Source organism: Vidua macroura, chromosome 4 (assembly GCF_024509145.1).
Source record: "Vidua macroura isolate BioBank_ID:100142 chromosome 4, ASM2450914v1, whole genome shotgun sequence".
Classification (NCBI taxonomy): Eukaryota; Metazoa; Chordata; class Aves; order Passeriformes; family Viduidae; genus Vidua; species Vidua macroura.
Window position 1 is genome coordinate 17,577,373 of NC_071574.1, and position 22,656 is coordinate 17,600,028.

Below are 22,656 nucleotides of genomic sequence, written 5' to 3' on the forward strand. Positions count from 1 at the left end.
CTTCTTCTCAGCAGCTGCCATCGTGTTCTCTGCATCTGGGAGCCTCAGGGCACGAGCAGGATTTTCCCAGGAGGGATGCATCAGGACTCCGTAAAAAGCCAGGCAAGTTGTCCTGGAACGCCTTCCATCCGCATGCCAAGAGTGAATTCCGCAGGCAGGAGAGTGGCAGCCACCCTCCTCCAGCAGTCTGCACGCTTCGCACACAAGCCCGCTTCTTTGCGCCTTCCTTCTTCGCCTCTTGCAAGCCACCGCGGATCTCTGGCTGCCGGAGGCGAAGAAGCGGCTTCTTCGCGCACAGCTGAGTGGAGCGCCGCTTCTGCCGAAAGACGCCGGGAAGCGGCTCTTCCCTTCGGCCAGCTCCGGAGCGCCGCGTTCTGCCTCTCTAGTCGCCTAGATCTTAGCGAAAAGCTTTTCCACTCCATTTCTCAAGGCGAAAGTCTAGCAGCACTGCTCACTTCCCCCGATCTTGCCACGAAGTGGGATTTGCTGCACATTGCAAGGACACTGCACTTTCCTGGGCAAGCTGCAAACTTGCTGGCAGATGGCCGTGCTCTCTGCCCACTCCTGCCCAGCTCTGGGTAGTAGCGGTCACGCTGCAGCCTGGCGAAGGTAAGAAACCTGGAGAGCTGCCACGCTGCATTAGGGCAGCTGAGCGGCTGAAAAGCAGCAAAGCTGAACAGCCTGCCTCAGCTTCAGTACTCTGCGATTGACTGAAGTTGAAAAACGAAGCAGCAGAGCAGCTGGCTTCTGTGCGCACTGAAGGCACTTGCAAGAATCCAGCAGCTGCTTCTTCACAAGCACAGTCAGCTGCCTATCTTCTTCTTTCTCCACAAACTCACCGCTGCCCTTCTTCTCAGCAGCTGCCATCGTGTTCTCTGCATCTGGGAGCCTCAGGGCACGAGCAGGATTTTCCCAGGAGGGATGCATCAGGACTCCGTAAAAAGCCAGGCAAGTTGTCCTGGAACGCCTTCCATCCGCATGCCAAGAGTGAATTCCAGAGGCAGGAGAGTGGCAGCCACCCTCCTCCAGCAGTCTGCACGCTTCGCACACAAGCCCGCTTCTTTGCGCCTTCCTTCTTCGCCTCTTGCAAGCCACCGCGGATCTCTGGCTGCCGGAGGCGAAGAAGCGGCTTCTTCGCGCACAGCTGAGTGGAGCGCCGCTTCTGCCGAAAGACGCCGGGAAGCGGCTCTTCCCTTCGGCCAGCTCCGGAGCGCCGCGTTCTGCCTCTCTAGTCGCCTAGATCTTAGCGAAAAGCTTTTCCACTCCATTTCTCAAGGCGAAAGTCTAGCAGCACTGCTCACTTCCCCCGATCTTGCCACGAAGTGGGATTTGCTGCACATTGCAAGGACACTGCACTTTCCTGGGCAAGCTGCAAACTTGCTGGCAGATGGCCGTGCTCTCTGCCCACTCCTGCCCAGCTCTGGGTAGTAGCGGTCACGCTGCAGCCTGGCGAAGGTAAGAAACCTGGAGAGCTGCCACGCTGCATTAGGGCAGCTGAGCGGCTGAAAAGCAGCAAAGCTGAACAGCCTGCCTCAGCTTCAGTACTCTGCGATTGACTGAAGTTGAAAAACGAAGCAGCAGAGCAGCTGGCTTCTGTGCGCACTGAAGGCACTTGCAAGAATCCAGCAGCTGCTTCTTCACAAGCACAGTCAGCTGCCTATCTTCTTCTTTCTCCACAAACTCACCGCTGCCCTTCTTCTCAGCAGCTGCCATCGTGTTCTCTGCATCTGGGAGCCTCAGGGCACGAGCAGGATTTTCCCAGGAGGGATGCATCAGGACTCCGTAAAAAGCCAGGCAAGTTGTCCTGGAACGCCTTCCATCCGCATGCCAAGAGTGAATTCCAGAGGCAGGAGAGTGGCAGCCACCCTCCTCCAGCAGTCTGCACGCTTCGCACACAAGCCCGCTTCTTTGCGCCTTCCTTCTTCGCCTCTTGCAAGCCACCGCGGATCTCTGGCTGCCGGAGGCGAAGAAGCGGCTTCTTCGCGCACAGCTGAGTGGAGCGCCGCTTCTGCCGAAAGACGCCGGGAAGCGGCTCTTCCCTTCGGCCAGCTCCGGAGCGCCGCGTTCTGCCGCTCTAGTCGCCTAGATCTTAGCGAAAAGCTTTTCCACTCCATTTCTCAAGGCGAAAGTCTAGCAGCACTGCTCACTTCCCCCGATCTTGCCACGAAGTGGGATTTGCTGCACATTGCAAGGACACTGCACTTTCCTGGGCAAGCTGCAAACTTGCTGGCAGATGGCCGTGCTCTCTGCCCACTCCTGCCCAGCTCTGGGTAGTAGCGGTCACGCTGCAGCCTGGCGAAGGTAAGAAACCTGGAGAGCTGCCACGCTGCATTAGGGCAGCTGAGCGGCTGAAAAGCAGCAAAGCTGAACAGCCTGCCTCAGCTTCAGTACTCTGCGATTGACTGAAGTTGAAAAACGAAGCAGCAGAGCAGCTGGCTTCTGTGCGCACTGAAGGCACTTGCAAGAATCCAGCAGCTGCTTCTTCACAAGCACAGTCAGCTGCCTATCTTCTTCTTTCTCCACAAACTCACCGCTGCCCTTCTTCTCAGCAGCTGCCATCGTGTTCTCTGCATCTGGGAGCCTCAGGGCACGAGCAGGATTTTCCCAGGAGGGATGCATCAGGACTCCGTAAAAAGCCAGGCAAGTTGTCCTGGAACGCCTTCCATCCGCATGCCAAGAGTGAATTCCGCAGGCAGGAGAGTGGCAGCCACCCTCCTCCAGCAGTCTGCACGCTTCGCACACAAGCCCGCTTCTTTGCGCCTTCCTTCTTCGCCTCTTGCAAGCCACCGCGGATCTCTGGCTGCCGGAGGCGAAGAAGCGGCTTCTTCGCGCACAGCTGAGTGGAGCGCCGCTTCTGCCGAAAGACGCCGGGAAGCGGCTCTTCCCTTCGGCCAGCTCCGGAGCGCCGCGTTCTGCCGCTCTAGTCGCCTAGATCTTAGCGAAAAGCTTTTCCACTCCATTTCTCAAGGCGAAAGTCTAGCAGCACTGCTCACTTCCCCCGATCTTGCCACGAAGTGGGATTTGCTGCACATTGCAAGGACACTGCACTTTCCTGGGCAAGCTGCAAACTTGCTGGCAGATGGCCGTGCTCTCTGCCCACTCCTGCCCAGCTCTGGGTAGTAGCGGTCACGCTGCAGCCTGGCGAAGGTAAGAAACCTGGAGAGCTGCCACGCTGCATTAGGGCAGCTGAGCGGCTGAAAAGCAGCAAAGCTGAACAGCCTGCCTCAGCTTCAGTACTCTGCGATTGACTGAAGTTGAAAAACGAAGCAGCAGAGCAGCTGGCTTCTGTGCGCACTGAAGGCACTTGCAAGAATCCAGCAGCTGCTTCTTCACAAGCACAGTCAGCTGCCTATCTTCTTCTTTCTCCACAAACTCACCGCTGCCCTTCTTCTCAGCAGCTGCCATCGTGTTCTCTGCATCTGGGAGCCTCAGGGCACGAGCAGGATTTTCCCAGGAGGGATGCATCAGGACTCCGTAAAAAGCCAGGCAAGTTGTCCTGGAACGCCTTCCATCCGCATGCCAAGAGTGAATTCCGCAGGCAGGAGAGTGGCAGCCACCCTCCTCCAGCAGTCTGCACGCTTCGCACACAAGCCCGCTTCTTTGCGCCTTCCTTCTTCGCCTCTTGCAAGCCACCGCGGATCTCTGGCTGCCGGAGGCGAAGAAGCGGCTTCTTCGCGCACAGCTGACTGGAGCGCCGCTTCTGCCGAAAGACGCCGGGAAGCGGCGCTTCCCTTCGGCCAGCTCCGGAGCGCCGCGTTCTGCCTCTCTAGTCGCCTAGATCTTAGCGAAAAGCTTTTCCACTCCATTTCTCAAGGCGAAAGTCTAGCAGCACTGCTCACTTCCCCCGATCTTGCCACGAAGTGGGATTTGCTGCACATTGCAAGGACACTGCACTTTCCTGGGCAAGCTGCAAACTTGCTGGCAGATGGCCGTGCTCTCTGCCCACTCCTGCCCAGCTCTGGGTAGTAGCGGTCACGCTGCAGCCTGGCGAAGGTAAGAAACCTGGAGAGCTGCCACGCTGCATTAGGGCAGCTGAGCGGCTGAAAAGCAGCAAAGCTGAACAGCCTGCCTCAGCTTCAGTACTCTGCGATTGACTGAAGTTGAAAAACGAAGCAGCAGAGCAGCTGGCTTCTGTGCGCACTGAAGGCACTTGCAAGAATCCAGCAGCTGCTTCTTCACAAGCACAGTCAGCTGCCTATCTTCTTCTTTCTCCACAAACTCACCGCTGCCCTTCTTCTCAGCAGCTGCCATCGTGTTCTCTGCATCTGGGAGCCTCAGGGCACGAGCAGGATTTTCCCAGGAGGGATGCATCAGGACTCCGTAAAAAGCCAGGCAAGTTGTCCTGGAACGCCTTCCATCCGCATGCCAAGAATGAATTCCGCAAGCAGGAGAGTGGCAGCCACCCTCCTCCAGCAGTCTGCACGCTTTGCACACAAGCCCGCTTCTTTGCGCCTTCCTTCTTCGCCTCTTGCAAGCCACCGCGGATCTCTGGCCGCCGGAGGCGAAGAAGCGGCTTCTTCGCGCACAGCTGAGTGGAGCGCCGCTTCTGCCGAAAGACGCCGGGAAGCGGCTCTTCCCTTCGGCCAGCTCCGGAGCGCCGCGTTCTGCCTCTCTAGTCGCCTAGATCTTAGCGAAAAGCTTTTCCACTCCATTTCTCAAGGCGAAAGTCTAGCAGCACTGCTCACTTCCCCCGATCTTGCCACGAAGTGGGATTTGCTGCACATTGCAAGGACACTGCACTTTCCTGGGCAAGCTGCAAACTTGCTGGCAGATGGCCGTGCTCTCTGCCCACTCCTGCCCAGCTCTGGGTAGTAGCGGTCACGCTGCAGCCTGGCGAAGGTAAGAAACCTGGAGAGCTGCCACGCTGCATTAGGGCAGCTGAGCGGCTGAAAAGCAGCAAAGCTGAACAGCCTGCCTCAGCTTCAGTACTCTGCAATTGACTGAAGTTGAAAAACGAAGCAGCAGAGAGGCTGGCTTCTGTGCGCACTGAAGGCACTTGCAAGAATCCAGCAGCTGCTTCTTCACAAGCACAGTCAGCTGCCTATCTTCTTCTTTCTTGACAAACTCACCGCTGCCCTTCTTCTCAGCAGCTGCCATCGTGTTCTCTGCATCTGGGAGCCTCAGGGCACGAGCAGGATTTTCCCAGGAGGGATGCATCAGGACTCCGTAAAAAGCCAGGCAAGTTGTCCTGGAACGCCTTCCATCCGCATGCCAAGAGTGAATTCCGCAGGCAGGAGAGTGGCAGCCACCCTCCTCCAGCAGTCTGCACGCTTCGCACACAAGCCCGCTTCTTTGCGCCTTCCTTCTTCGCCTCTTGCAAGCCACCGCGGATCTCTGGCTGCCGGAGGCGAAGAAGCGGCTTCTTCGCGCACAGCTGAGTGGAGCGCCGCTTCTGCCGAAAGACGCCGGGAAGCGGCTCTTCCCTTCGGCCAGCTCCGGAGCGCCGCGTTCTGCCTCTCTAGTCGCCTAGATCTTAGCGAAAAGCTTTTCCACTCCATTTCTCAAGGCGAAAGTCTAGCAGCACTGCTCACTTCCCCCGATCTTGCCACGAAGTGGGATTTGCTGCACATTGCAAGGACACTGCACTTTCCTGGGCAAGCTGCAAACTTGCTGGCAGATGGCCGTGCTCTCTGCCCACTCCTGCCCAGCTCTGGGTAGTAGCGGTCACGCTGCAGCCTGGCGAAGGTAAGAAACCTGGAGAGCTGCCACGCTGCATTAGGGCAGCTGAGCGGCTGAAAAGCAGCAAAGCTGAACAGCCTGCCTCAGCTTCAGTACTCTGCGATTGACTGAAGTTGAAAAACGAAGCAGCAGAGCAGCTGGCTTCTGTGCGCACTGAAGGCACTTGCAAGAATCCAGCAGCTGCTTCTTCACAAGCACAGTCAGCTGCCTATCTTCTTCTTTCTCCACAAACTCACCGCTGCCCTTCTTCTCAGCAGCTGCCATCGTGTTCTCTGCATCTGGGAGCCTCAGGGCACGAGCAGGATTTTCCCAGGAGGGATGCATCAGGACTCCGTAAAAAGCCAGGCAAGTTGTCCTGGAACGCCTTCCATCCGCATGCCAAGAATGAATTCCAGAGGCAGGAGAGTGGCAGCCACCCTCCTCCAGCAGTCTGCACGCTTCGCACACAAGCCCGCTTCTTTGCGCCTTCCTTCTTCGCCTCTTGCAAGCCACCGCGGATCTCTGGCTGCCGGAGGCGAAGAAGCGGCTTCTTCGCGCACAGCTGAGTGGAGCGCCGCTTCTGCCGAAAGACGCCGGGAAGCGGCTCTTCCCTTCGGCCAGCTCCGGAGCGCCGCGTTCTGCCTCTCTAGTCGCCTAGATCTTAGCGAAAAGCTTTTCCACTCCATTTCTCAAGGCGAAAGTCTAGCAGCACTGCTCACTTCCCCCGATCTTGCCACGAAGTGGGATTTGCTGCACATTGCAAGGACACTGCACTTTCCTGGGCAAGCTGCAAACTTGCTGGCAGATGGCCGTGCTCTCTGCCCACTCCTGCCCAGCTCTGGGTAGTAGCGGTCACGCTGCAGCCTGGCGAAGGTAAGAAACCTGGAGAGCTGCCACGCTGCATTAGGGCAGCTGAGCGGCTGAAAAGCAGCAAAGCTGAACAGCCTGCCTCAGCTTCAGTACTCTGCGATTGACTGAAGTTGAAAAACGAAGCAGCAGAGCAGCTGGCTTCTGTGCGCACTGAAGGCACTTGCAAGAATCCAGCAGCTGCTTCTTCACAAGCACAGTCAGCTGCCTATCTTCTTCTTTCTCCACAAACTCACCGCTGCCCTTCTTCTCAGCAGCTGCCATCGTGTTCTCTGCATCTGGGAGCCTCAGGGCACGAGCAGGATTTTCCCAGGAGGGATGCATCAGGACTCCGTAAAAAGCCAGGCAAGTTGTCCTGGAACGCCTTCCATCCGCATGCCAAGAATGAATTCCGCAGGCAGGAGAGTGGCAGCCACCCTCCTCCAGCAGTCTGCACGCTTCGCACACAAGCCCGCTTCTTTGCGCCTTCCTTCTTCGCCTCTTGCAAGCCACCGCGGATCTCTGGCTGCCGGAGGCGAAGAAGCGGCTTCTTCGCGCACAGCTGAGTGGAGCGCCGCTTCTGCCGAAAGACGCCGGGAAGCGGCTCTTCCCTTCGGCCAGCTCCGGAGCGCCGCGTTCTGCCTCTCTAGTCGCCTAGATCTTAGCGAAAAGCTTTTCCACTCCATTTCTCAAGGCGAAAGTCTAGCAGCACTGCTCACTTCCCCCGATCTTGCCACGAAGTGGGATTTGCTGCACATTGCAAGGACACTGCACTTTCCTGGGCAAGCTGCAAACTTGCTGGCAGATGGCCGTGCTCTCTGCCCACTCCTGCCCAGCTCTGGGTAGTAGCGGTCACGCTGCAGCCTGGCGAAGGTAAGAAACCTGGAGAGCTGCCACGCTGCATTAGGGCAGCTGAGCGGCTGAAAAGCAGCAAAGCTGAACAGCCTGCCTCAGCTTCAGTACTCTGCGATTGACTGAAGTTGAAAAACGAAGCAGCAGAGCAGCTGGCTTCTGTGCGCACTGAAGGCACTTGCAAGAATCCAGCAGCTGCTTCTTCACAAGCACAGTCAGCTGCCTATCTTCTTCTTTCTCCACAAACTCACCGCTGCCCTTCTTCTCAGCAGCTGCCATCGTGTTCTCTGCATCTGGGAGCCTCAGGGCACGAGCAGGATTTTCCCAGGAGGGATGCATCAGGACTCCGTAAAAAGCCAGGCAAGTTGTCCTGGAACGCCTTCCATCCGCATGCCAAGAATGAATTCCAGAGGCAGGAGAGTGGCAGCCACCCTCCTCCAGCAGTCTGCACGCTTCGCACACAAGCCCGCTTCTTTGCGCCTTCCTTCTTCGCCTCTTGCAAGCCACCGCGGATCTCTGGCCGCCGGAGGCGAAGAAGCGGCTTCTTCGCGCACAGCTGAGTGGAGCGCCGCTTCTGCCGAAAGACGCCGGGAAGCGGCTCTTCCCTTCGGCCAGCTCCGGAGCGCCGCGTTCTGCCTCTCTAGTCGCCTAGATCTTAGCGAAAAGCTTTTCCACTCCATTTCTCAAGGCGAAAGTCTAGCAGCACTGCTCACTTCCCCCGATCTTGCCACGAAGTGGGATTTGCTGCACATTGCAAGGACACTGCACTTTCCTGGGCAAGCTGCAAACTTGCTGGCAGATGGCCGTGCTCTCTGCCCACTCCTGCCCAGCTCTGGGTAGTAGCGGTCACGCTGCAGCCTGGCGAAGGTAAGAAACCTGGAGAGCTGCCACGCTGCATTAGGGCAGCTGAGCGGCTGAAAAGCAGCAAAGCTGAACAGCCTGCCTCAGCTTCAGTACTCTGCGATTGACTGAAGTTGAAAAACGAAGCAGCAGAGCAGCTGGCTTCTGTGCGCACTGAAGGCACTTGCAAGAATCCAGCAGCTGCTTCTTCACAAGCACAGTCAGCTGCCTATCTTCTTCTTTCTCCACAAACTCACCGCTGCCCTTCTTCTCAGCAGCTGCCATCGTGTTCTCTGCATCTGGGAGCCTCAGGGCACGAGCAGGATTTTCCCAGGAGGGATGCATCAGGACTCCGTAAAAAGCCAGGCAAGTTGTCCTGGAACGCCTTCCATCCGCATGCCAAGAATGAATTCCGCAGGCAGGAGAGTGGCAGCCACCCTCCTCCAGCAGTCTGCACGCTTCGCACACAAGCCCGCTTCTTTGCGCCTTCCTTCTTCGCCTCTTGCAAGCCACCGCGGATCTCTGGCTGCCGGAGGCGAAGAAGCGGCTTCTTCGCGCACAGCTGAGTGGAGCGCCGCTTCTGCCGAAAGACGCCGGGAAGCGGCTCTTCCCTTCGGCCAGCTCCGGAGCGCCGCGTTCTGCCTCTCTAGTCGCCTAGATCTTAGCGAAAAGCTTTTCCACTCCATTTCTCAAGGCGAAAGTCTAGCAGCACTGCTCACTTCCCCCGATCTTGCCACGAAGTGGGATTTGCTGCACATTGCAAGGACACTGCACTTTCCTGGGCAAGCTGCAAACTTGCTGGCAGATGGCCGTGCTCTCTGCCCACTCCTGCCCAGCTCTGGGTAGTAGCGGTCACGCTGCAGCCTGGCGAAGGTAAGAAACCTGGAGAGCTGCCACGCTGCATTAGGGCAGCTGAGCGGCTGAAAAGCAGCAAAGCTGAACAGCCTGCCTCAGCTTCAGTACTCTGCAATTGACTGAAGGCGAAAAACGAAGCAGCAGAGCAGCTGGCTTCTGTGCGCACTGAAGGCACTTGCAAGAATCCAGCAGCTGCTTCTTCACAAGCACAGTCAGCTGCCTATCTTCTTCTTTCTCCACAAACTCACCGCTGCCCTTCTTCTCAGCAGCTGCCATCGTGTTCTCTGCATCTGGGAGCCTCAGGGCACGAGCAGGATTTTCCCAGGAGGGATGCATCAGGACTCCGTAAAAAGCCAGGCAAGTTGTCCTGGAACGCCTTCCATCCGCATGCCAAGAGTGAATTCCAGAGGCAGGAGAGTGGCAGCCACCCTCCTCCAGCAGTCTGCACGCTTCGCACACAAGCCCGCTTCTTTGCGCCTTCCTTCTTCGCCTCTTGCAAGCCACCGCGGATCTCTGGCTGCCGGAGGCGAAGAAGCGGCTTCTTCGCGCACAGCTGAGTGGAGCGCCGCTTCTGCCGAAAGACGCCGGGAAGCGGCTCTTCCCTTCGGCCAGCTCCGGAGCGCCGCGTTCTGCCTCTCTAGTCGCCTAGATCTTAGCGAAAAGCTTTTCCACTCCATTTCTCAAGGCGAAAGTCTAGCAGCACTGCTCACTTCCCCCGATCTTGCCACGAAGTGGGATTTGCTGCACATTGCAAGGACACTGCACTTTCCTGGGCAAGCTGCAAACTTGCTGGCAGATGGCCGTGCTCTCTGCCCACTCCTGCCCAGCTCTGGGTAGTAGCGGTCACGCTGCAGCCTGGCGAAGGTAAGAAACCTGGAGAGCTGCCACGCTGCATTAGGGCAGCTGAGCGGCTGAAAAGCAGCAAAGCTGAACAGCCTGCCTCAGCTTCAGTACTCTGCGATTGACTGAAGTTGAAAAACGAAGCAGCAGAGCAGCTGGCTTCTGTGCGCACTGAAGGCACTTGCAAGAATCCAGCAGCTGCTTCTTCACAAGCACAGTCAGCTGCCTATCTTCTTCTTTCTTGACAAACTCACCGCTGCCCTTCTTCTCAGCAGCTGCCATCGTGTTCTCTGCATCTGGGAGCCTCAGGGCACGAGCAGGATTTTCCCAGGAGGGATGCATCAGGACTCCGTAAAAAGCCAGGCAAGTTGTCCTGGAACGCCTTCCATCCGCATGCCAAGAATGAATTCCGCAGGCAGGAGAGTGGCAGCCACCCTCCTCCAGCAGTCTGCACGCTTCGCACACAAGCCCGCTTCTTTGCGCCTTCCTTCTTCGCCTCTTGCAAGCCACCGCGGATCTCTGGCTGCCGGAGGCGAAGAAGCGGCTTCTTCGCGCACAGCTGAGTGGAGCGCCGCTTCTGCCGAAAGACGCCGGGAAGCGGCGCTTCCCTTCGGCCAGCTCCGGAGCGCCGCGTTCTGCCTCTCTAGTCGCCTAGATCTTAGCGAAAAGCTTTTCCACTCCATTTCTCAAGGCGAAAGTCTAGCAGCACTGCTCACTTCCCCCGATCTTGCCACGAAGTGGGATTTGCTGCACATTGCAAGGACACTGCACTTTCCTGGGCAAGCTGCAAACTTGCTGGCAGATGGCCGTGCTCTCTGCCCACTCCTGCCCAGCTCTGGGTAGTAGCGGTCACGCTGCAGCCTGGCGAAGGTAAGAAACCTGGAGAGCTGCCACGCTGCATTAGGGCAGCTGAGCGGCTGAAAAGCAGCAAAGCTGAACAGCCTGCCTCAGCTTCAGTACTCTGCGATTGACTGAAGTTGAAAAACGAAGCAGCAGAGCAGCTGGCTTCTGTGCGCACTGAAGGCACTTGCAAGAATCCAGCAGCTGCTTCTTCACAAGCACAGTCAGCTGCCTATCTTCTTCTTTCTCCACAAACTCACCGCTGCCCTTCTTCTCAGCAGCTGCCATCGTGTTCTCTGCATCTGGGAGCCTCAGGGCACGAGCAGGATTTTCCCAGGAGGGATGCATCAGGACTCCGTAAAAAGCCAGGCAAGTTGTCCTGGAACGCCTTCCATCCGCATGCCAAGAATGAATTCCGCAGGCAGGAGAGTGGCAGCCACCCTCCTCCAGCAGTCTGCACGCTTCGCACACAAGCCCGCTTCTTTGCGCCTTCCTTCTTCGCCTCTTGCAAGCCACCGCGGATCTCTGGCTGCCGGAGGCGAAGAAGCGGCTTCTTCGCGCACAGCTGACTGGAGCGCCGCTTCTGCCGAAAGACGCCGGGAAGCGGCTCTTCCCTTCGGCCAGCTCCGGAGCGCCGCGTTCTGCCTCTCTAGTCGCCTAGATCTTAGCGAAAAGCTTTTCCACTCCATTTCTCAAGGCGAAAGTCTAGCAGCACTGCTCACTTCCCCCGATCTTGCCACGAAGTGGGATTTGCTGCACATTGCAAGGACACTGCACTTTCCTGGGCAAGCTGCAAACTTGCTGGCAGATGGCCGTGCTCTCTGCCCACTCCTGCCCAGCTCTGGGTAGTAGCGGTCACGCTGCAGCCTGGCGAAGGTAAGAAACCTGGAGAGCTGCCACGCTGCATTAGGGCAGCTGAGCGGCTGAAAAGCAGCAAAGCTGAACAGCCTGCCTCAGCTTCAGTACTCTGCGATTGACTGAAGTTGAAAAACGAAGCAGCAGAGCAGCTGGCTTCTGTGCGCACTGAAGGCACTTGCAAGAATCCAGCAGCTGCTTCTTCACAAGCACAGTCAGCTGCCTATCTTCTTCTTTCTCCACAAACTCACCGCTGCCCTTCTTCTCAGCAGCTGCCATCGTGTTCTCTGCATCTGGGAGCCTCAGGGCACGAGCAGGATTTTCCCAGGAGGGATGCATCAGGACTCCGTAAAAAGCCAGGCAAGTTGTCCTGGAACGCCTTCCATCCGCATGCCAAGAGTGAATTCCAGAGGCAGGAGAGTGGCAGCCACCCTCCTCCAGCAGTCTGCACGCTTCGCACACAAGCCCGCTTCTTTGCGCCTTCCTTCTTCGCCTCTTGCAAGCCACCGCGGATCTCTGGCTGCCGGAGGCGAAGAAGCGGCTTCTTCGCGCACAGCTGAGTGGAGCGCCGCTTCTGCCGAAAGACGCCGGGAAGCGGCTCTTCCCTTCGGCCAGCTCCGGAGCGCCGCGTTCTGCCTCTCTAGTCGCCTAGATCTTAGCGAAAAGCTTTTCCACTCCATTTCTCAAGGCGAAAGTCTAGCAGCACTGCTCACTTCCCCCGATCTTGCCACGAAGTGGGATTTGCTGCACATTGCAAGGACACTGCACTTTCCTGGGCAAGCTGCAAACTTGCTGGCAGATGGCCGTGCTCTCTGCCCACTCCTGCCCAGCTCTGGGTAGTAGCGGTCACGCTGCAGCCTGGCGAAGGTAAGAAACCTGGAGAGCTGCCACGCTGCATTAGGGCAGCTGAGCGGCTGAAAAGCAGCAAAGCTGAACAGCCTGCCTCAGCTTCAGTACTCTGCGATTGACTGAAGTTGAAAAACGAAGCAGCAGAGCAGCTGGCTTCTGTGCGCACTGAAGGCACTTGCAAGAATCCAGCAGCTGCTTCTTCACAAGCACAGTCAGCTGCCTATCTTCTTCTTTCTTGACAAACTCACCGCTGCCCTTCTTCTCAGCAGCTGCCATCGTGTTCTCTGCATCTGGGAGCCTCAGGGCACGAGCAGGATTTTCCCAGGAGGGATGCATCAGGACTCCGTAAAAAGCCAGGCAAGTTGTCCTGGAACGCCTTCCATCCGCATGCCAAGAATGAATTCCGCAGGCAGGAGAGTGGCAGCCACCCTCCTCCAGCAGTCTGCACGCTTCGCACACAAGCCCGCTTCTTTGCGCCTTCCTTCTTCGCCTCTTGCAAGCCACCGCGGATCTCTGGCTGCCGGAGGCGAAGAAGCGGCTTCTTCGCGCACAGCTGAGTGGAGCGCCGCTTCTGCCGAAAGACGCCGGGAAGCGGCGCTTCCCTTCGGCCAGCTCCGGAGCGCCGCGTTCTGCCTCTCTAGTCGCCTAGATCTTAGCGAAAAGCTTTTCCACTCCATTTCTCAAGGCGAAAGTCTAGCAGCACTGCTCACTTCCCCCGATCTTGCCACGAAGTGGGATTTGCTGCACATTGCAAGGACACTGCACTTTCCTGGGCAAGCTGCAAACTTGCTGGCAGATGGCCGTGCTCTCTGCCCACTCCTGCCCAGCTCTGGGTAGTAGCGGTCACGCTGCAGCCTGGCGAAGGTAAGAAACCTGGAGAGCTGCCACGCTGCATTAGGGCAGCTGAGCGGCTGAAAAGCAGCAAAGCTGAACAGCCTGCCTCAGCTTCAGTACTCTGCGATTGACTGAAGTTGAAAAACGAAGCAGCAGAGCAGCTGGCTTCTGTGCGCACTGAAGGCACTTGCAAGAATCCAGCAGCTGCTTCTTCACAAGCACAGTCAGCTGCCTATCTTCTTCTTTCTCCACAAACTCACCGCTGCCCTTCTTCTCAGCAGCTGCCATCGTGTTCTCTGCATCTGGGAGCCTCAGGGCACGAGCAGGATTTTCCCAGGAGGGATGCATCAGGACTCCGTAAAAAGCCAGGCAAGTTGTCCTGGAACGCCTTCCATCCGCATGCCAAGAATGAATTCCGCAGGCAGGAGAGTGGCAGCCACCCTCCTCCAGCAGTCTGCACGCTTCGCACACAAGCCCGCTTCTTTGCGCCTTCCTTCTTCGCCTCTTGCAAGCCACCGCGGATCTCTGGCCGCCGGAGGCGAAGAAGCGGCTTCTTCGCGCACAGCTGAGTGGAGCGCCGCTTCTGCCGAAAGACGCCGGGAAGCGGCTCTTCCCTTCGGCCAGCTCCGGAGCGCCGCGTTCTGCCTCTCTAGTCGCCTAGATCTTAGCGAAAAGCTTTTCCACTCCATTTCTCAAGGCGAAAGTCTAGCAGCACTGCTCACTTCCCCCGATCTTGCCACGAAGTGGGATTTGCTGCACATTGCAAGGACACTGCACTTTCCTGGGCAAGCTGCAAACTTGCTGGCAGATGGCCGTGCTCTCTGCCCACTCCTGCCCAGCTCTGGGTAGTAGCGGTCACGCTGCAGCCTGGCGAAGGTAAGAAACCTGGAGAGCTGCCACGCTGCATTAGGGCAGCTGAGCGGCTGAAAAGCAGCAAAGCTGAACAGCCTGCCTCAGCTTCAGTACTCTGCGATTGACTGAAGTTGAAAAACGAAGCAGCAGAGCAGCTGGCTTCTGTGCGCACTGAAGGCACTTGCAAGAATCCAGCAGCTGCTTCTTCACAAGCACAGTCAGCTGCCTATCTTCTTCTTTCTCCACAAACTCACCGCTGCCCTTCTTCTCAGCAGCTGCCATCGTGTTCTCTGCATCTGGGAGCCTCAGGGCACGAGCAGGATTTTCCCAGGAGGGATGCATCAGGACTCCGTAAAAAGCCAGGCAAGTTGTCCTGGAACGCCTTCCATCCGCATGCCAAGAGTGAATTCCAGAGGCAGGAGAGTGGCAGCCACCCTCCTCCAGCAGTCTGCACGCTTCGCACACAAGCCCGCTTCTTTGCGCCTTCCTTCTTCGCCTCTTGCAAGCCACCGCGGATCTCTGGCTGCTGGAGGCGAAGAAGCGGCTTCTTCGCGCACAGCTGAGTGGAGCGCCGCTTCTGCCGAAAGACGCCGGGAAGCGGCTCTTCCCTTCGGCCAGCTCCGGAGCGCCGCGTTCTGCCTCTCTAGTCGCCTAGATCTTAGCGAAAAGCTTTTCCACTCCATTTCTCAAGGCGAAAGTCTAGCAGCACTGCTCACTTCCCCCGATCTTGCCACGAAGTGGGATTTGCTGCACATTGCAAGGACACTGCACTTTCCTGGGCAAGCTGCAAACTTGCTGGCAGATGGCCGTGCTCTCTGCCCACTCCTGCCCAGCTCTGGGTAGTAGCGGTCACGCTGCAGCCTGGCGAAGGTAAGAAACCTGGAGAGCTGCCACGCTGCATTAGGGCAGCTGAGCGGCTGAAAAGCAGCAAAGCTGAACAGCCTGCCTCAGCTTCAGTACTCTGCAATTGACTGAAGTTGAAAAACGAAGCAGCAGAGCAGCTGGCTTCCGTGCGCACTGAAGGCACTTGCAAGAATCCAGCAGCTGCTTCTTCACAAGCACAGTCAGCTGCCTATCTTCTTCTTTCTCCACAAACTCACCGCTGCCCTTCTTCTCAGCAGCTGCCATCGTGTTCTCTGCATCTGGGAGCCTCAGGGCACGAGCAGGATTTTCCCAGGAGGGATGCATCAGGACTCCGTAAAAAGCCAGGCAAGTTGTCCTGGAACGCCTTCCATCCGCATGCCAAGAATGAATTCCGCAGGCAGGAGAGTGGCAGCCACCCTCCTCCAGCAGTCTGCACGCTTCGCACACAAGCCCGCTTCTTTGCGCCTTCCTTCTTCGCCTCTTGCAAGCCACCGCGGATCTCTGGCCGCCGGAGGCGAAGAAGCGGCTTCTTCGCGCACAGCTGAGTGGAGCGCCGCTTCTGCCGAAAGACGCCGGGAAGCGGCTCTTCCCTTCGGCCAGCTCCGGAGCGCCGCGTTCTGCCTCTCTAGTCGCCTAGAGCGAAAAGCTTTTCCACTCCATTTCTCAAGGCGAAAAGTCTAGCAGCACTGCTCACTTCCCCCGATCTTGCCACGAAGTGGGATTTGCTGCACATTGCAAGGACACTGCACTTTCCCTGGGCAAGCTGCAAACTTGCTGGCAGATGGCCGTGCTCTCTGCCCACTCCTGCCCAGCTCTGGGTAGTAGCGGTCACGCTGCAGCCTGGCGAAGGTAAGAAACCTGGAGAGCTGCCACGCTGCATAGGGCAGCTGAGCGGCTGAAAAGCAGCAAAGCTGAACAGCCTGCCTCAGCTTCAGTACTCTGCGATTGACTGAAGTTGAAAAACGAAGCAGCAGAGCAGCTGGCAATCTGTGCGCACTGAAGGCACTTGCAAGAATCCAGCAGCTGCTTCTTCACAAGCACAGTCAGCTGCCTATCTTCTTCTTTCTCCACAAACTCACCGCTGCCTTCTTCTCAGCAGCTGCCATCGTGTTCTCTGCATCTGGGAGCCTCAGGGCACGAGCAGGATTTTCCCAGGAGGGATGCATCAGGACTCCGTAAAAAGCCAGGCAAGTTGTCCTGGAACGCCTTCCATCCGCATGCCAAGAGTGAATTCCAGAGGCAGGAGAGTGGCAGCCACCCTCCTCCAGCAGTCTGCACGCTTCGCACACAAGCCCGCTTCTTTGCGCCTTCCTTCTTCGCCTCTTGCAAGCCACCGCGGATCTCTGGCTGCCGGAGGCGAAGAAGCGGCTTCTTCGCGCACAGCTGAGTGGAGCGCCGCTTCTGCCGAAAGACGCCGGGAAGCGGCTCTTCCCTTCGGCCAGCTCCGGAGCGCCGCGTTCTGCCTCTCTAGTCGCCTAGATCTTAGCGAAAAGCTTTTCCACTCCATTTCTCAAGGCGAAAGTCTAGCAGCACTGCTCACTTCCCCCGATCTTGCCACGAGGTGGGATTTGCTGCACATTGCAAGGACACTGCACTTTCCTGGGCAAGCTGCAAACTTGCTGGCAGATGGCCGTGCTCTCTGCCCACTCCTGCCCAGCTCTGGGTGAGTAGCGGTCACGCTGCAGCCTGGCGAAGGTAAGAAACCTGGAGAGCTGCCACGCTGCATTAGGGCAGCTGAGCGGCTGAAAAGCAGCAAAGCTGAACAGCCTGCCTCAGCTTCAGTACTCTGCGATTGACTGAAGTTGAAAAACGAAGCAGCAGAGCAGCTGGCTTCTGTGCGCACTGAAGGCACTTGCAAGAATCCAGCAGCTGCTTCTTCACAAGCACAGTCAGCTGCCTATCTTCTTCTTTCTCGACAAACTCACCGCTGCCCTTCTTCTCCAGCAGCTGCCATCGTGTTCTCTGCATCTGGGAGCCTCAGGGCACGAGCAGGATTTTCCCAGGAGGGATGCATCAGGACTCCGTAAAAAGCCAGGCAAGTTGTCCTGGAACGCCTTCCATCCGCATGCCAAGAATGAATTCCAGAGGCAGGAGAGTGGCAGCCACCCTCCCTCCAGCAGTCTGCACGCTTCGCACACAAGCCCGCTTCTTTGCGCCTTCCTTCTTCGCCTCTTGCAAGCCACCGCGGATCTCTGGCTGCCGGAGGCGAAGAAGCGGCTTCTTCGCGCACAGCTGAGTGGAGCGCCGCTTCTGCCGAAAGACGCCGGGAAGCGGCTCTTCCTTCGGCCAGCTCCGGAGCGCCGCGTTCTGCCTCTCTAGTCGCCTAGATCTTAGCGAAAAGCTTTTCCACTCCATTTCTCAAGGCGAAAGTCTAGCAGCACTGCTCACTTCCCCCGATCTTGCCACGAAGTGGGATTTGCTGCACATTGCAAGGACACTGCACTTTCCTGGGCAAGCTGCAAACTTGCTGGCAGATGGCCGTGCTCTCTGCCCACTCCTGCCCAGCTCTGGGTAGTAGCGGTCACGCTGCAGCCTGGCGAAGGTAAGAAACCTGGAGAGCTGCCACGCTTGCATTAGGGCAGCTGAGCGGCTGAAAAGCAGCAAAGCTGAACAGCCTGCCTCAGCTTCAGTACTCTGCGATTGACTGAAGTTGAAAAACGAAGCAGCAGAGCAGCTGGCTTCTGTGCGCACTGAAGGCACTTGCAAGAATCCAGCAGCTGCTTCTTCACAAGCACAGTCAGCTGCCTATCTTCTTCTTTCTCCACAAACTCACCGCTGCCCTTCTTCTCAGCAGCTGCCATCGTGTTCTCTGCATCTGGGAGCCTCAGGGCACGAGCAGGATTTTCCCAGGAGGGATGCATCAGGACTCCGTAAAAAGCCAGGCAAGTTGTCCTGGAACGCCTTCCATCCGCATGCCAAGAGTGAATTCCAGAGGCAGGAGAGTGGCAGCCACCCTCCTCCAGCAGTCTGCACGCTTCGCACACAAGCCCGCTTCTTTGCGCCTTCCTTCTTCGCCTCTTGCAAGCCACCGCGGATCTCTGGCTGCCGGAGGCGAAGAAGCGGCTTCTTCGCGCACAGCTGAGTGGAGCGCCGCTTCTGCCGAAAGACGCGGGAAGCGGCTCTTCCCTTCGGCCAGCTCCGGAGCGCCGCGTTCTGCCTCTCTAGTCGCCTAGATCTTAGCGAAAAGCTTTTCCACTCCATTTCTCAAGGCGAAAGTCTAGCAGCACTGGCTCACTTCCCCCGATCTTGCCACGAGGTGGGATTTGCTGCACATTGCAAGGACACTGCACTTTCCTGGGCAAGCTGCAAACTTGCTGGCAGATGGCCGTGCTCTCTGCCCACTCCTGCCCAGCTCTGGGTAGTAGCGGTCACGCTGCAGCCTGGCGAAGGTAAGAAACCTGGAGAGCTGCCACGCTGCATTAGGCAGCTGAGCGGCTGAAAAGCAGCAAAGCTGAACAGCCTGCCTCAGCTTCAGTACTCTGCAATTGACTGAAGTTGAAAAACGAAGCAGCAGAGCAGCTGGCTTCTGTGCGCACTGAAGGCACTTGCAAGAATCCAGCAGCTGCTTCTTCACAAGCACAGTCAGCTGCCTATCTTCTTCTTTCTCCACAAACTCACCGCTGCCCTTCTTCTCAGCAGCTGCCATCGTGTTCTCTGCATCTGGGAGCCTCAGGGCACGAGCAGGATTTTCCCAGGAGGGATGCATCAGGACTCCGTAAAAAGCCAGGCAAGTTGTCCTGGAACGCCTTCCATCCGCATGCCAAGAGTGAATTCCAGAGGCAGGAGAGTGGCAGCCACCCTCCTCCAGCAGTCTGCACGCTTCGCACACAAGCCCGCTTCTTTGCGCCTTCCTTCTTCGCCTCTTGCAAGCCACCGCGGATCTCTGGCTGCCGGAGGCGAAGAAGCGGCTTCTTCGCGCACAGCTGAGTGGAGCGCCGCTTCTGCCGAAAGACGCCGGGAAGCGGCTCTTCCCTTCGGCCAGCTCCGGAGCGCCGCGTTCTGCCTCTCTAGTCGCCTAGATCTTAGCGAAAAGCTTTTCCACTCCATTTCTCAAGGCGAAAGTCTAGCAGCACTGCTCACTTCCCCCGATCTTGCCACGAGGTGGGGATTTGCTGCACATTGCAAGGACACTGCACTTTCCTGGGCAAGCTGCAAACTTGCTGGCAGATGGCCGTGCTCTCTGCCCACTCCTGCCCAAGCTCTGGGTAGTAGCGGTCACGCTGCAGCCTGCGAAGGTAAGAAACCTGGAGAGCTGCCACGCTGCATTAGGGCAGCTGAGCGGCTGAAAAGCAGCAAAGGCTGAACAGCCTGCCTCAGCTTCAGTACTCTGCGATTGACTGTAGTTGAAAAACGAAGCAGCAGAGCAGCTGGCTTCTGTGCGCACTGAAGGCACTTGCAAGAATCCAGCAGCTGCTTCTTCACAAGCACAGTCAGCTGCCTATCTTCTTCTTTCTCCACAAACTCACCGCTGCCCTTCTTCTCAGCAGCTGCCATCGTGTTCTCTGCATCTGGGAGCCTCAGGGCACGAGCAGGATTTTCCCAGGAGGGATGCATCAGGACTCCGTAAAAAGCCAGGCAAGTTGTCCTGGAACGCCTTCCATCCGTATGCCAAGAATGAATTCCAGAGGCAGGAGAGTGGCAGCCACCCTCCTCCAGCAGTCTGCACGCTTCGCACACAAGCCCGCTTCTTTGCGCCTTCCTTCTTCGCCTCTTGCAAGCCACCGCGGATCTCTGGCTGCCGGAGGCGAAGAAGCGGCTTCTTCGCGCACAGCTGAGTGGAGCGCCGCTTCTGCCGAAAGACGCCGGGAAGCGGCTCTTCCCTTCGGCCAGCTCCGGAGCGCCGCGTTCTGCCTCTCTAGTCGCCTAGATCTTAGCGAAAAGCTTTTCCACTCCATTTCTCAAGGCGAAAGTCTAGCAGCACTGCTCACTTCCCCCGATCTTGCCACGAAGTGGGATTTGCTGCACATTGCAAGGACACTGCACTTTCCTGGGCAAGCTGCAAACTTGCTGGCAGATGGCCGTGCTCTCTGCCCACTCCTGCCCAGCTCTGGGTAGTAGCGGTCACGCTGCAGCCTGGCGAAGGTAAGAAACCTGGAGAGCTGCCACGCTGCATTAGGGCAGCTGAGCGGCTGAAAAGCAGCAAAGCTGAACAGCCTGCCTCAGCTTCAGTACTCTGCGATTGACTGAAGTTGAAAAACGAAGCAGCAGAGCAGCTGGCTTCTGTGCGCACTGAAGGCACTTGCAAGAATCCAGCAGCTGCTTCTTCACAAGCACAGTCAGCTGCCTATCTTCTTCTTTCTCGACAAACTCACCGCTGCCCTTCTTCTCAGCAGCTGCCATCGTGTTCTCTGCATCTGGGAGCCTCAGGGCACGAGCAGGATTTTCCCAGGAGGGATGCATCAGGACTCCGTAAAAAGCCAGGCAAGTTGTCCTGGAACGCCTTCCATCCGCATGCCAAGAGTGAATTCCAGAGGCAGGAGAGTGGCAGCCACCCTCCTCCAGCAGTCTGCACGCTTCGCACACAAGCCCGCTTCTTTGCGCCTTCCTTCTTCGCCTCTTGCAAGCCACCGCGGATCTCTGGCTGCCGGAGGCGAAGAAGCGGCTTCTTCGCGCACAGCTGAGTGGAGCGCCGCTTCTGCCGAAAGACGCCGGGAAGCGGCGCTTCCCTTCGGCCAGCTCCGGAGCGCCGCGTTCTGCCTCTCTAGTCGCCTAGATCTTAGCGAAAAGCTTTTCCACTCCATTTCTCAAGGCGAAAGTCTAGCAGCACTGCTCACTTCCCCCGATCTTGCCACGAAGTGGGATTTGCTGCACATTGCAAGGACACTGCACTTTCCTGGGCAAGCTGCAAACTTGCTGGCAGATGGCCGTGCTCTCTGCCCACTCCTGCCCAGCTCTGGGTAGTAGCGGTCACGCTGCAGCCTGGCGAAGGTAAGAAACCTGGAGAGCTGCCACGCTGCATTAGGGCAGCTGAGCGGCTGAAAAGCAGCAAAGCTGAACAGCCTGCCTCAGCTTCAGTACTCTGCGATTGACTGAAGTTGAAAAACGAAGCAGCAGAGCAGCTGGCTTCTGTGCGCACTGAAGGCACTTGCAAGAATCCAGCAGCTGCTTCTTCACAAGCACAGTCAGCTGCCTATCTTCTTCTTTCTCCACAAACTCACCGCTGCCCTTCTTCTCAGCAGCTGCCATCGTGTTCTCTGCATCTGGGAGCCTCAGGGCACGAGCAGGATTTTCCCAGGAGGGATGCATCAGGACTCCGTAAAAAGCCAGGCAAGTTGTCCTGGAACGCCTTCCATCCGCATGCCAAGAGTGAATTCCAGAGGCAGGAGAGTGGCAGCCACCCTCCTCCAGCAGTCTGCACGCTTCGCACACAAGCCCGCTTCTTTGCGCCTTCCTTCTTCGCCTCTTGCAAGCCACCGCGGATCTCTGGCTGCCGGAGGCGAAGAAGCGGCTTCTTCGCGCACAGCTGAGTGGAGCGCCGCTTCTGCCGAAAGACGCCGGGAAGCGGCGCTTCCCTTCGGCCAGCTCCGGAGCGCCGCGTTCTGCCTCTCTAGTCGCCTAGATCTTAGCGAAAAGCTTTTCCACTCCATTTCTCAAGGCGAAAGTCTAGCAGCACTGCTCACTTCCCCCGATCTTGCCACGAAGTGGGATTTGCTGCACATTGCAAGGACACTGCACTTTCCTGGGCAAGCTGCAAACTTGCTGGCAGATGGCCGTGCTCTCTGCCCACTCCTGCCCAGCTCTGGGTAGTAGCGGTCACGCTGCAGCCTGGCGAAGGTAAGAAACCTGGAGAGCTGCCACGCTGCATTAGGGCAGCTGAGCGGCTGAAAAGCAGCAAAGCTGAACAGCCTGCCTCAGCTTCAGTACTCTGCGATTGACTGAAGTTGAAAAACGAAGCAGCAGAGCAGCTGTCTTCTGTGCGCACTGAAGGCACTTGCAAGAATCCAGCAGCTGCTTCTTCACAAGCACAGTCAGCTGCCTATCTTCTTCTTTCTTGACAAACTCACCGCTGCCCTTCTTCTCAGCAGCTGCCATCGTGTTCTCTGCATCTGGGAGCCTCAGGGCACGAGCAGGATTTTCCCAGGAGGGATGCATCAGGACTCCGTAAAAAGCCAGGCAAGTTGTCCTGGAACGCCTTCCATCCGCATGCCAAGAATGAATTCCGCAGGCAGGAGAGTGGCAGCCACCCTCCTCCAGCAGTCTGCACGCTTCGCACACAAGCCCGCTTCTTTGCGCCTTCCTTCTTCGCCTCTTGCAAGCCACCGCGGATCTCTGGCCGCCGGAGGCGAAGAAGCGGCTTCTTCGCGCACAGCTGAGTGGAGCGCCGCTTCTGCCGAAAGACGCCGGGAAGCGGCTCTTCCCTTCGGCCAGCTCCGGAGCGCCGCGTTCTGCCTCTCTAGTCGCCTAGATCTTAGCGAAAAGCTTTTCCACTCCATTTCTCAAGGCGAAAGTCTAGCAGCACTGCTCACTTCCCCCGATCTTGCCACGAAGTGGGATTTGCTGCACATTGCAAGGACACTGCACTTTCCTGGGCAAGCTGCAAACTTGCTGGCAGATGGCCGTGCTCTCTGCCCACTCCTGCCCAGCTCTGGGTAGTAGCGGTCACGCTGCAGCCTGGCGAAGGTAAGAAACCTGGAGAGCTGCCACGCTGCATTAGGGCAGCTGAGCGGCTGA